Source organism: Emys orbicularis, chromosome 11 (genome assembly GCF_028017835.1).
Source record: "Emys orbicularis isolate rEmyOrb1 chromosome 11, rEmyOrb1.hap1, whole genome shotgun sequence".
Taxonomy (NCBI): Eukaryota; Metazoa; Chordata; order Testudines; family Emydidae; genus Emys; species Emys orbicularis.
The window spans coordinates 38,344,471-38,359,802 of record NC_088693.1 but is presented as its reverse complement, the minus strand read 5'-3'; positions in this window follow the sequence as shown (position 1 = coordinate 38,359,802).

Genomic DNA, 15,332 nt, shown 5'->3' with positions numbered 1-15,332 from the left:
AGTTCAATCTTTTACAGCTACTCTTGAATACCCACTGTAAAGTGTTGCATTTGGCTTCTTGCATTGTTATAATCAGTGAGTGCTAAGGAAAAAAAATTATCCTCAAAAGATGCCAAATACTTTTCAAGAGTGTAGGAAATACATGAGAAACAAATACTAAATAACAGAACAAAGATATGAAAAAAGCATTTAGTATTGCTAAAAATACTTTGGAATGTGAAATTTGTATCACAAAATATTTCTTCAGATTCCACTCCTTACTGAATGAAATCTATCAGCATCCAGAACACTAGTTCATTATCAGTATATAATTTCTTTTCTGTTCTCTTAAAATCTGAATCAATTCTTGCAACAAACTAATAACTACCTTACTGCTGTTACACAACTTTAACTACAATAGGCCCAGCTTTCATTAACATATTTTTACTACGATATTCTCAGTACAAAAGAATACATGCAAAAATTAAAACAGTTACAGCAAAGCGAACATGTTGTACATACTCAGCTTATATGCCCTTTTACAAGGTTCTGTGTAAAAATATATTTATCAGCTTATTATATAGAAAATTAAGAGGTGACTTGATCATGGTCTGTAAGTACACCTAAATGTGCAGAAGAGGGCTCTTTGATCTAGCACACAACAAGAGACATAAACAAGGTCCAGTAACTGGCAGCTGAAATTAAATAAATTCAAACTGGAAATAAGGTGTAAATCTTTAACAGTGGAACAACTTATCAAGGTATATAGTGGATTCTCCATCACTTGAAGTCTTTAACTTAAGAATGGATAGATACCTTTTTATATGCCATAAATCAAGCAGCAGTTACAGGCTTGCTACAGGAATTACTGCTGACACTAAATAGTCTGTATGCTTTTATGCAGTCAGCAGAGCATGCTCTGTCTAGTACAAAATTTTATTTAAAAAATTCTGAAATATCCTACATTTATATAAATTCTATTCTACTATGTTTAATGTGTCAACATTGGAAATTTGATTGGAAACATGTAATGCTTAGCGTAGATGACTACAGATATACATAAGTTGCAATATAAGACCCTGATCCAGCAAAACACTTCAATACATACTTAGTAACTCAGAACATGAACACAGTTCTGATGACTTAAATGGAACTATTCACTGTTTAAAGTTCAGCATATGCTTAAGTGCTTTGATAGATTGGGGAAAAAATAATTTTCCTGTACTGTATTTCTAGTGCAGCAGGAGCCATATTGTGGTAATGTATTCTTCTATTTGTTTTTGCACAAGCTTAAGTGTTACACTGGTCTACAATTTTTGAGAAGTCGTCTGCTTCAGAGATAAAATATGCTATTTATTATGTATTTTGATGTGCTGAATTCAAATATGACAATTAAAACAACTGATTGGCTACTGTTTCTAAGATATTTAAGTTTTTACATTTTATGTCTATGTATATTGTGTAGATAGTAGAGTTTTAATCATAAATTGTAAACCTAGGTCTTTTCATGTGTTTATGGTTGCTTTACATGATAATATTTCACCTGTCCTTTTTATGTAACACGTTAAAAATCAGCAAAAAAGGGTTATATAAATAAAATTTATTATGAAACAAAAGGCAAAAAACTATTCTGTACATAGTTTAGTCCTATTCAGTGTCTACTCGGCGCTTCTTGGCTTGTGTCTTGTATTCATTAAATGGAGCATCTCTTGTCACTGTCCAGCAATAGTCTGCAAGCATTGATGGGCTCCATTTGCCCTGATAACGTTTCTCCATTGTTGCAATGTCCTGGTGAAATCGCTCGCCGTGCTCGTCGCTCACTGCTCCGCAGTTCGGTGGAAAAAAATCTAGATGAGAGTGCAAAAAATGTATCCTTAGTGACATGTTGCAACCAAGGCTTTTGTATGCCTTGAGGTGGTTTTCCACCAACAACCTGTAGTTGTCTGCCTTGTTGTTTCTGAGAAAATTTATTGCCACTAACTGGAAGGCTTTCCATGCCGTCTTTTCCTTGCCACGCAGTGCATGGTCAAATGCATCATCTCGAAGAAGTTCACGAATCTGAGGACCAACAAAGACACCTTCCTTTATCTTAGCTTCACTTAACCTTGGAAATTTTCCACGGAGGTACTTGAAAGCTGCTTGTGTTTTGTCAATGGCCTTGACAAAGTTCTTCATCAGACCCAGCTTGATGTGTAAGGGTGGTAACAAAATATTCCTTGATTCAACAAGTGGTGGATGCTGAACACTTTTCCTCCCAGGCTCCAATGACTGTCGGAGTGGCCAGTCTTTCTTGATGTAGTGGGAATCTCTTGCACGACTATCCCATTCGCAGAGAAAACGGCAGTACTTTGTGTATCCAGTCTGCAGACCAAGCAAGAGAGCAACAACCTTCAAATCGCCACAAAGCTGCCACTGATGTTGGTCATAGTTGATGCACCTCAAAAGTTGTTTCATGTTGTCATAGGTTTCCTTCATATGGACTGCATGACCAACTGGAATTGATGGCAAAACATTGCCATTATGCAGTAAAACAGTTTTAAGACTCGTCTTCGATGAATCAATGAACAGTCTCCACTCATCTGGATCGTGAACGATGTTGAGGGCTGCCATCACACCATCGATGTTGTTGCAGGCTACAAGATCACCTTCCATGAAGAAGAATGGGACAAGATCCTTTTGACGGTCACGGAACATGGAAACCCTAACATCACCTGCCAGGAGATTCCCCTGCTGTAGTCTGGAGCCCAACAGCTCTGCCTTACTCTTGGGTAGTTCCAAATCCCTGACAAGGTCATTCAGTTCACCTTGTGTTATGAGGTGTGGTTCAGAGGAGGAGGATGGGAGAAAATGTGGGTCCTGTGACATTGATGGTTCAGGACCAGAAGTTTCATCCTCTTCCTCGTCTGACTCAAGTGAGAATGATTCTGGTGCATCAGGAACCGGCAGTCCTTCTCCGTGGGGGTACTGGGCGTATAGCTGATGGAATGTTTGGATAATGCACAGTCCACTTTTTCTTCTTTGACACACCTTTCCCACCTGGAGGCACCATGCAGAAGTAACAATTGCTGGTATGATCTGTTGGCTCTCTCCAAATCATTGGCACTGCAAAAGGCATAGATTTCCTTTTCCTGTTCAACCACTGGCGAAGATTTGTTGCACAAGTGTTGCAGCATATGTGTGGGGCCCACCTCTTGTCCTGATCTCCAATTTTGCAGCCAAAATAAAGGTGATAGGCTTTCTTAACCACAGTGGTTATACTGCGCTTTTGTGATGCAAAAGTCACTTCACCACAAACATAGCAGAAGTTATCTGCACTGTTCACACAAGTACGAGGCATCCCTGCTCACTTTGGCTAAACAGAAATGTGTCCCTTTGCAAAATCAAACACTGACAAATAAGAGAGCACGACACTGTATGATTTCTAGAGCTGATATAGGGCAATTTGTTCAGCAGAGTGATGTAAGCTTCGTTATGATTGCATCATCCATGACTTCTAGGAATAACATGATGCAATTCATATCATGTATGACGCAATACCAGCTTCAGATTGCATCATTCATTGTTTTGCCTAAAAAGCAAGTACTGTCCAAACCCAGTCATAGATTTATTCATAGATCCAGTCAAAGATGTATTTTAGTCATTTCTGGTTTAAATTGAGATCCCTTCCCTTTATAACTCACGTATCCTCCGCCATTCCCAAGTCAAGGGTCGTATATACTGACCCAATAGCATATCTTGAAAACTAGAGCCAATCAACAATTTTAAGCATCATTTTCATTCTCAGTGACCCAGAATTAGTAAAGTTTGACTACATTTATTTCAGAAGCATTTTGGCTGTAGAGCAGTTTATCAGCAGGAGAGTATGTGCAGCAGTGTAAATCCCACCCTTTGATCAACTGTTGCTGCAAAGACAGCACAGATGCAAAAGACAGCAGAGAATGTTGTTTGGAGCTACCTAACAAAAATCCTGCCATTTAAAAAAGAACATTCTCTACATGTAAATTTATATTTTTAATACACACATTCTGAATCACATTATATCCCTATTGTATCTATAACACAGAAGCAAGGTCCAAACAACTTGAAAGTAGAACTTTTTAACTTGTCATTTCTTTGCTTTTGTTGAGTTGGTTCTTTAACTTTTATAATGTAGGCACTGGTTATATCTGATCTTCCATTCCAAACCTATTTCTTCTCCATCCTGCTAATTTTTGCTTGGAACAACTGATTTGTTTGCAAATTGTGGTGCTTAAAATAGGGATAGAGAGAATTTTTCTGAAAAACTGGAATGTGTCAGATTCAAAATTTATTTTACTACTTAATTAAATCATTGCTTGGGGCTTATTATCTCCCTGTCCCCATGGCTCATTTTTAAATTATTTTTACCCACACATTCTCAGAAAAATTTCAGAGCTCCCAACCTTACGCACAAAGATGGTTCTTCAAACACAAAGAATGGGGCATTTTTCTTACTCAGGGTATTAGCAAAGACACAATTATTTAGCAATACTTACCATAATGGGTTGGAGCCAGAGCAGGAAGGACTCAGGCTAGACAATCCAGTTAAGTGAACTGCCTGGTTACTCTCTAGGACTATAGGAGTCCTCCAAGACCAGAGGATGAGAGAGAGAACAAAAGTAGGGACTGGAGAGATTAGTCAGGGGGAAGAGGAGAAACTGGAGAGAGAAGCCAGAGGAAGGATGGAGGGGGACAAGGTAAGGACTGCAAAATGGAGCCTAGGGTAAGTGTGGAAGATGGTGGGAACTAAAGAGGGGTTAACTAGGAGAGTGATGGGAGATGTGTGATGCATACACACAGATACTTGCACACACTCTCCCATGCACGCATGTGTAGATAACTGACCTCTTAGAGTACGGTTAGTGTGTTATTATTTGAAATACATCCGAGGGTCACTCCACCCCCAAACCACTGACCAAGATTTAGTGGTGGTATAATTTACTCAGCAGGTGAGAGCTGGGGGGAGGGAGGGGGGTGTTACACTGTGATAAAAGGTTATTCAATGGTAGACAAAATAATACAACTGGCTGTTCAAAAATATTGGGATTTTATTTAAATCAGAACAAATGCATTCCACCTAACTACAACAACATTAAATATATGAATATATATAATAAAAAAAACGATTTGAATACATACACTATAACTTACTAATAAGCATACTTAACTATGACCCTCTAAATAAAAAAATATCTCTGTACGCACAAGCTATTATCTTGTAATTACTATTATTATTACTAAAAAAATAACAGGAGTACTTGTGGCACCTTATTTTTGCGGATACAGACTAACACGGCTGCTACTCTGAAACCTATTATTATTACTATTAGTTCAAGCTCCCCCTCTCCCCAAATCACTCACTGGGTTGACACAAAAGCCTAACTCGATAGATATTGCTGAATCACAATTCTAGACTTAAACATGAGAGAAGCCATCCACCTACAACTGCTATTTTAAATCAGGCTCTGAGTTTGCTGTTTAAGGTAATTTCTTCTATACCATTCTGTTATGTATTTCACTTTTAGTTTTAAAGTCGGCCCAGTATTTTCAGTAAGGTGGTAACATGCACAGTGGTAGGCCATGCAATAACGTTGTGGATCATCACCCTTTCTAATAATGTTGGGGGGGGGAAATCAAACGTATATTCTCACCTTGATGAGCGTGGCAGCTTAACTCCCCCTAGGAAAAGGTGTACCTAGAGTTGTAAATTTAGGATACAAGTGTGTGAAACACTCCTTTACTGCTTCATCAGTTTCTTCCATTATAAATAGACAACCCCACTCTCAGCACAGCAGCTGTTCTCTGTTACAGTCAACTGCATCTGCTGTTTAGTGCTGATTTGCAATTTACCAAATGCATTGTATGCATTCTAGCCTCTTTTCAGAAAGAGGGTGCTTTGTGTCAGGCCCTATGGAAAGAAAAGTCTACTTTTTCATATTTTTCTATTAGTAGGCTAGATTTTCTAATATTGGTATCCAGGTTGTGGCCACAAATGCAGTGTGAACACAAAAAAAGTGCTAAGGTCTGAAATATGCCCCTCTGTGTACTTTCAAAAAACATGAGAGCTGGTACCTGCTGAACACCTTGGCAGCGACAGCTCTGCATGTACTTAGGCAGAGTGGGGAGCAAAGCACTGGTTAGACAAGTGCTCTAAGCGGCAAAGGGACATCCTAGGAAAAGCCAGAGGCCTCTCAGTGCAGGTGCTTCACTACTGACACAGGCAGCTGGGGCGATTCATGTTTAAAACAACTACTCATGGGAACTGAGAACAGTTTAAATATAGCTGTTCAGTAAGAACCATTAGCCAGATCCTTGGTACTCACTGGTGGTCATCACAAGTTGGGTGGAGAGATAAGCACAAAGGTGGACAGTACTTTCATGCCCCTGATCCTTGAGTTGCTGGTCTGATCCCGAGGAGCAGGCTCACGGCTGAGCTAAGGGTATGTCTACACTACAGGATTAATCCAAATTTATATAATTCGAATTTAGGAAACCGATTTTATAAATTCGAATGTATTCGGCCACACTAGGCACCATTAATTCGGTGGTGTGCGTCCAAGCTACCGTAGTAGCATCGATTTCCAGAGCGTTGCATTGTGGGTAGCCAATAACATTGAATTGCCAATAACTTCGAATTGCGGCCACACTAACCTTAATTCGGATTAACAATACCGATTTTGACGCTACTCCTCTCGTCGAGGAGGAGTACAGAAATCGAATTAAAGGGCTCTTTAATTCGAATTAAATGGCTTCGTTGTGTGGACGGGTCAAGCGTTAATTCGAATTAAAGCAGCTAAATCCGAATTAAAGTCGTAGTGTAGACCAGGCCTAAGTTACAGCAGCTGCCAATGGCCTAGGGCTTGTTGGGATTGCCAAGGCTCAGGATACATCTCCTTTCCACTCTTCACAGCTCCTGGTCTTGGAAGCTTGGGAGGAGGTGGCAAAGGAGCTGCTATTCCACCCCTATGCTACTTGGGGGTTCTCCAGTGCTGGAGTTATGCTAGCTTAAAGAGTGGGATGTTTTATATGAATACTGCAGAGCCGAGTTCCTGGCCCCATGGCTCTCCAGACCAAATTATCCTGAGTACTGGGCAAGGACGTGCATTATTACTATGGGACACAGTCTGCCCTCAAATACCTAGAGACTGCTCTCAGTTGACATAGTATGACCATCGTCTCTTTACTGAGATTTAGAGGCTTGTCAGTAAATACAACTGGACACTTTCTTCTTTTAAAGGACCATATTGCTGAACAGGATATTCTTAAGGCTGAAGAGGAACAAAAGTGAGCTGAAGAAACTATTCGAAATTACTTTAAAGCTAAACAAGATCAGGCTGATCTGTGGAGAGAAAAAATTCAAACAGCACAAGTGGATACATTGTTAGAGTATTCCGTAAAAGTGATAATATGGCTCCTTGATTATTCTCTCTCTCTTATGTAAAAGGGTAGGATGAAAAATGTAGGTGACTCTGTAAATTGACTTATCTGGGTATCTCCCATAACGTAGATGAAAATGAAAGACGATACAAAAAGATTGGAGAAAGAAGCTAAAGAGCAGCTGCATGGATTAGTGGAAGCAGACAAAAGCTACTGGGCAGCTGAAATTAAAGCAGGCGAGGAGAGAACAAGAAAATACAGGAAGCTTAAATCCAGTAAATGGTAACTGGGGTGGGGGGAAGGGGATTATCCACTTAGATCTTTTAGCGCTAAGAGACATTTCAGTGCCTGTCAGTAGCAGAGGGTTGCTGCATCAGACCTTAGTCCTTACTGTTCTAAACCAAAGCAAGACTGATGCCTTTTTTTTTTTTTTTTTTTTTTTAAACAAACTGTCACAGAGGGAAGGGGATGTCTTGGGTCCGATAATTGGTGACCTGGAGGTGTAAACCTATTTAAATTCAGCCCAGGCAACTGAAAAATGGCACCATCTGAAGATGTCTCTGGTGAGCACTGTAGTCTGATTGGATTCCCACCAGCTTTACCCTTTAGAGGTTAAGCAAAATCTTGGGCTGGCCGAGTGCCACTCTTAATGCTAACTGGCAACATTAGTGATAGTCTGAGCTGAGAAACCAGAGGTTGAATAGGCCTGGCTTCAAACATTTTGTCAATAGTAGAAGTGGTTCCTTCAGGTTAGAATTCCAGCACATTGTTGGAGTAGTGTGGGGAAGCTTATACTGATGCTGTATGAAAACTAAATTCATAAGGGGTGAAGTCCTGTTACTGCTGAAGTCAATGGGAGTTTATCAAAGCATTTCATAGCCAAATTTAAAAAAAAGCACTTACTACATTCAAGAAACTCAAGGTCCATACATTGCAATGGATTGGAGTACTAGTGCCAGAGTTGTTAGATCACTAGCTTCACTAATCACCATTTGAAGGCTGTTTTCCAGACCAACTCTCACTATGGGATCTCTGTCTTGAGTGTTACACTGTGGAGTTTTAGGACATTTAAAAATTCTCTTCTGATCCAGAAAAAGGGAAGATAAATTTCTTTCAGGCTGTGATTGGGCTGAAATTAACTCCTATTTAAAATTAATGGAGGCTAAATTCTGTTACAGTACTATTTTTGCCTGTGACTGGCATTCTGGTATATTTGACTTAAGTGTGTATTTCTGCATAGCCACTCACCTTTCCATAGGAGCCAGGAGTATGTAGCATAAGTGTTTTGAGACTGGGCAGTTTTAGCGTCAACAGTCACAATCCTTCAGATTCACTTATTCTTTGAAGCAGGTTGAAATGTTTCCTGCCAATAGGAATCCCTCAAAGCCTGTGAGCAGTTGGTTTCTAGACTGGATCTAGTTATTCATAAAATTCCAGTGCTTGCCAGGCAGTGATTTTACATACATCTTGGACTTTCTAGCAGTAGTTCAGTTCCCTTTTACAGGCCCAGAGATATCCCCATTACAAAGGTTTCCCAGATCAAACTCCTTTCTGAGACCTAGTGAGGTGGAGTTCTGTTTATCTTCTAACATACATTTGAGTTAGTTCCCTTCTATCAACCCTCTTGTCTCTGATAATATCTTTTTCAGGCGCTGTGAGGCAATGCTGAAATTTCCCCCAAATTCTAACTGGCTTAAAAACTTATTAAAGATTTAAGCCATCTGGAGTTATAGCAAAGGCTAGCTTACAAGTGGCCTAAACATATTTCAAAACCTGCTGTTTTGGGCTCTTGGCAATAAATTAACCTTTAACCAATTGCTTTGTGTTAAATTGATGCTGTGCGGCAAGCTGAGCTGAAGATCAAGATTTCGCTAGTCACAACTTATTGACTATTCTATAAACAGAACAAGCTTTTCATTTTATGCTCTGCTATTGGAAACTTATTTGGTGGCTGCTAAAATTTAAGCTTTTTTGCCTTTTCGCAGTCTTAAGAACATAGTAACTGCCATACTAGATCAGGGTAGTGGGCCATCTATTTCATTATCCTGTTTTCAACGGCAGCATTTTGATACTTCAGACAAAGGTGCAGACAATTATACAATAACTCTACGCAGAGGGGAAGTTTCCTTTTAGTCCTTAGCAGGAAGGTGGTTAGTTTATGCCTTGAAAGGTGAGTTTATATTCTTTCCAATTTTGTACCCTATCTAGTGTAATTGTAGATATTTTTATTCCACAAATGTCTAATCCTTTCTTGAATCCTCGTAAGCCTCCACAAGATATGGCATTGAGTTTCACAATGTCCCCGTGATCTTTTATGCTAGGAGGATAAATAAGAGCCCTGATTTACCGCTTCTTCTATAGCACAATTTTGTATTTCTATCCTTTGACTTTCATCAACCTTTCAAATAGACTGAAAGATTGGGGCTCTCTTCACATGGAAGTTTTTCCTCTACCAATCAGGACTTTTACTTCCTTATGCTGAATTCCTATTTCTGCTATATCCACTAATAGGGTGGCCAGACCCAAACAGTACTTTAGGTTAGGGGGCATAGTATCAGTTTTATATTTTCAATATTTTTCTGTCCAATATCCCACCCGCTAACACTAATGGGACTGCCTATTTTTCCAAATTGAAATAATGACAACCCTCAGTCTTGTCTAACCATTTTAGTTCTTCCCATGTTAAATGGGTGCACAAGTCAGCTTCAGGCCTACAGCAAGCATGAAAAGACAGAGTCCCCAAACCAATTTTAAAAATAGACAAAGGCATTGTTAGTTCCACCTCTGAAGATACATTTTAAATAAAAATCAGAGAAAAAGCTAACTGTAGAATATGTTACATTTTTCTGTTAGAACCAGAATGTATAGTAAGATTTTTGGATGTTTCTTTCTTCACCAAAAAACAAGCAGATAAAATGCCAAAAGTACTAACTGAGAAAGAAACAGACAGAAGCTTCTGTGACTTGCAAGGCCAGTCTACAACAGCGGTTTTCAACCTATTGTCCGCAGACCTTTGGGGATCTGCAGACTATGTCTAAGATTTCTCAGGGGTCCACACCTCCCATTCAAAAATTTTTAGGGGTCCACAAATGAAAAGGGGTTGACAACCACTGGTCTACAAAACCTCTCTGCTGCCAGGGGCGGCTCTATGTTTTTTTGCCACCCCAAGCACGGCTGTCAGGCGGCTTTCGGCGGCACGCCTGCGGGCGGTCCGCAGTCATGCGGATTCGGCGGCGTTTCTGCGGGTGATTTGCCAGTCCCGCAGCTTTGGCTACCCGCCGCCGAAACCGTGGGACCGGCGCACCTCCCACAGGCACGCCGCCGAAGGCCGCCTGTCTGCCACCCTCACAGCAACCGGCAGGCCGCCCACTGCGGCTTGCTGCGCTGGTGCCTGGAGCCACCCTTGCAACTGCAAACAGTCCAAGGCAACCACAGAACAAGAATTATCAAGAACAGAATTCCACTAGACCTCACCTAATATTTAGTTTAAAACTGCTCAAGAAATAAGTGTCACTAATATCCAGCAGATTAAGGAGAAGGCTAGAGTCTACACTGTAAAAGCTGCCTGATTGTAATTCCTTTGTACAGTTACTACTGATCATAGTTCAATAGATTTGTTTTATGAAAAGATACTTAAAACAAACGAAGGGTAAAGTATGTACTGTCTGTAACCAGTGCCATACCTTACTTAATACTCGACATCTTTGTTTCATAGAAGTTTTAGCTAGACCTTTAACAGCTAGCTTCTTGAATTAATATAAGAACAATTCTTGGTCATGCTTTGTAACAATCAGTGAAACAATTACAATTATTAAAAAAAATCTTTAAATTGATGACTGAAAGTTGGACAAAGCAGCTTTCCACCTGAACTTCTTTTTGAAGAGCATAATTTATGTGGTAGTGAACCTTACAAATAAGAAAAGTTTAAGAAGCCAAACTATTGCGTGACAATGGTCAGCATTGTCACAGTGACTACCTGACAATTTCTGTACTACAATGTTGTAATCAAGTGTTCACCCATTTCTCTTTAAAAAGTTAATAAGGACAGAAAGGTGCACTGTTCTGGCACAAAGCATAAATAACCATATTTTGTGAGCAAAAACTAATACAGGATAAGAACAAAGGATGAACAGTAGTTAGCGATGTCAGAAGTGATGTCCTTTGATAATTACAGCTTTTTAAAAAACAAACAAACTGCAACTAAAAGACCTATATTCCAAGAAACGCTGGTCCTTTATAGGGCATAGAAATATGCAGCAAATGCCTGTTTTTACATAAGCATTTGTAGTCAGCAGTTTCAGAAACATTAACATGCTGTGGTGTGTGGCATGCAACTCCATACCCTGAAAAAAACCACAACATCTGATCATGGAAGATTATTACTTTTCAAAGAGGGCACATGACATTTTAGAGCAATTTTTAAACTTTTCAAAACAGATAGTATTTACTAGTAAAAAATGTGTTTAGGTACAGAAGTTTACCTAGAACTTTGAAGCAGAATATCTTGTGGTACTAATCTCTCTCCTTGGCAATTGTCATTCCTCAACCAAGTCCCTCCCACATACCCTGTAATAAATAAATAAATAAAAATGAAACTAAGTTGGGAAGTTACAGGAATTTCTGACGCTGTCAAAGGAATATAAGTTATGGGAGTATCTTTTGTCTGCTATCAAGGAACTCATTACACAGCGGCATCCCTTTTTCCTATACATTCTGTAATACAGGCAAAGTTCTTCTCCCATATGTAAAACAAGTTTTTTATGCATTGTGTAGAAAGCCACAGGCAGTTGTACAAGCAACAAGGCTCAGCCAGACTAGAAGTAGAATGGACAACTTCATCGTCAGACTGTACTGTAAAAAGACTTTCCTATAAATGTAGATGTAGGTTGGAGAGCGTGGTTTAATAAACAGCCTGACACTAACAAAATATGAAAAAAGCATTTAATATTTCTGAAAATACTTTAATACACAAGTTGCACATTCCATATCAAGCACTCACATTTTGGAATGTCCTCCCATTAGAGAACTACAGATTAAAAATTTCCATGAGACTGAGACGTCAGATTACTTACTGAATTTTAATCTGTCAACACACAGCACTACTTTATTATCAGTACAATTCTTAGCTATTGCAGCAAACCAATAACTAGATAGCTCCTGTTACCACTGCTCACAAAATTAACTAGGCCTAACTTTTTTTTTCTTTCAAATAAGTCATTCACAGTACAAAAAATACATGTAAAAGTTAACAGTTACAGCAAAGTTAACACAATGTATACACTTATTTTACAGGGATAGATGTAAAAAAGGGTTAAATGCTTGCAGAAAAATCATTGCAAGTTTTCCTACAAACATGCTCTGCATGTTGCAAAATTTTTAACCAAAAAAGTCAACTATTGCATTACATTAGTGCAAGTTCTAGTCTATGTTCAATGTATTACCATCAGAACACTGATGAATGCACACATTTAATACTTTATGGAGTATAGACATGCAGAGTTGGCAGTGCAAGGGACTGATCCTGCAGTCCTTGCTCATGTGAACAGCCTCACTGGTTTCAGTCGGGGCTGGTCATAGGAGCACCTTGGGGGTACTACTTCAGCTTGATTTATCAAAACAAGACATACAATCCTGTCACTTATACTTTCCCTTTTAATTGACTTAATTCCCAAACTTACCATTTGATTATGTTTTATCACTGCTGCCTCTTTCCTGAAATTTTACAGTGAACATTACATTTTATTTTGGAGATCAGAGCTTGGAGTTTTTTGTTTTCTTGTTTAAGCTGGACAGAGCATTGTGCTCCTTAATGAAAAAGAAAAACAGTGTCCTTTTGCTAATATGGTACTCCCAACTACTTTGGGATTTTAATTGTTCTGAATGGTAAGGGGTAACATTTACATCAAATATAAATCTATATTCAAGAGGTGACAGTTCCAAAAATTGAACACATCAAAGGTTTGATTTTCCATACAATGCTTACACAAGCAGACTTAAGGGTTTGGAATCTAAATTCTGCAAAATGCAGTTAGTTTGCAGACCTCTGGGTAGGATTTAAATTTCTTGGATAAAGGATTCTAAATGAAGTATTGTTCCAGAGAATGATGTGAAAAAATGTGTAATGTTTCTTAAAATTTACACTGCAGTGACTTTAGGGATTAGGAAAGTGTGAAGTTTTGTGTCTTCTTATTTCCTCCTGGAAATTAACCAGACATCAAAAATTAATTCACATCACACATGCAGAAAAACAAGTATCCAGCCCTTTTCTCATACAGACTTCTTCCAAATACTATAGACAAGAATGGAAGGCAATTTAGAAAAATATATATCTGATAACATACAGTATGTTTCTTATGAGGGTTTATAGCATAACAGGAGTCTTACTAAAATTCAGTAATAAATATTCTTCTGCCAGTCACCTAAGCAGTAAATCAAACGTACTCCTGGTAGGTATGTCCAGCAGAGATATTTTGTCCCCTTAATATAGCAACTATTCTAGGAAAGGAGTGCAAGGATGAGAGAACAGAAACAAACCTCAATTAAGGTTTATATTATGTTGAAATCTATTTGCAAGACTGAGTAATATTTATAAACTAGACATCCCTCTGAGATGGTCATCAGTAAATACCTGAAGCCATACAATGAGAATTAACACCATAAGGAGTCCATAGTGTGACAATTCTAATAGAAAATGACCTTTTACAAGGTAATGTTGATAATTAGATGGATTGGAAGAGGGAAACTTGACCCAGGGCCTTTTTAAACACTAACACTGTGGCTACTCTTATGTAAAAACCAAAAAATTAGAATATGGCTACATGTCTTTAAAAGGAAATGGTTTTTGAAAAATTGCACAGTACATTCATCTTCAAGGAAGAATCTGCACTTCTAGGTTAATGATGGCTTCAGGAATACCCAACAAATTTGGGCTTGGTCTGATAAAATTTGCAAAGAAACAATAATTCGATTCTTTAATCACATTGCACATAGCATACAATTCCAGATTATAAAATCAGCAATATTACAGGTCATTAGATTAGCTGTGCACTCTTTTGTCAGAGTGTGGAAATCCACTTTATCAGCATGTGCACTTAATACATCACAAGATAGCTTTGATAAAAATGAAATGAATATCCTTAACAAGGACAGAACCACACTCTGTCCCTGACCTTACTGTTTTTTCTTGCATCATTGTAGCACATAAAAACTCTTGAGTCAACCAATTTTGGGAGAGAAGTTAGAAAACACAGCTTTTCCCATTACAGTATGCAATATACTTTCCATGCTGGATAGACCACGAGCATTGTTTTAATTACCTGAAATAAAATATTTATCACATTTCAGTTCCCCTGTCTAAGCAACTGTGGGTAGGATTTTCAAAAGCGATCAGCCTTTGCCCAATTTACCATCAACTTTAGCATGAGCAGAGGTAGGCCAACATCAAGTGCTTTTGAAGATCCCACCACGTGTGGTTAAACCTAATTCCTCTTAGTACAAAATTCAATTGCATTAAACAGTGACTGATTTATGGTGCTGTCTCCTCAATTGGATTTAAATCAGCTACAAAGAAAGTACAAGAACATAAAAAACGATTATAATAATTATTTGTAAGAAAACAAGGGAGGCAATATATGAAAGGGTATAAAATATATTTTAACTTCTAAAATAAACATATCATACAAACTTATCTTTCCCAAAACTATACTCAAATAGCAATTGGAGGACTTATTTTTCACCCCTCTATCAATAAGAATTCTGTTTTAAAAAGGAGATACTTCTTAAATATACACAATTTTAACATTTTCTTTAGTCTTTGATTGCAACATAGTCTTAATCTTGAAAATTATTTTCTACTGATTGTCTTTTATCCCCACCACATATATTGTGCAGTTTCCCCCCCTGAATTCCTATGCAGCAGGAGCCAACATAGCTACTTAAGTATTTGCTACTTTGATTTT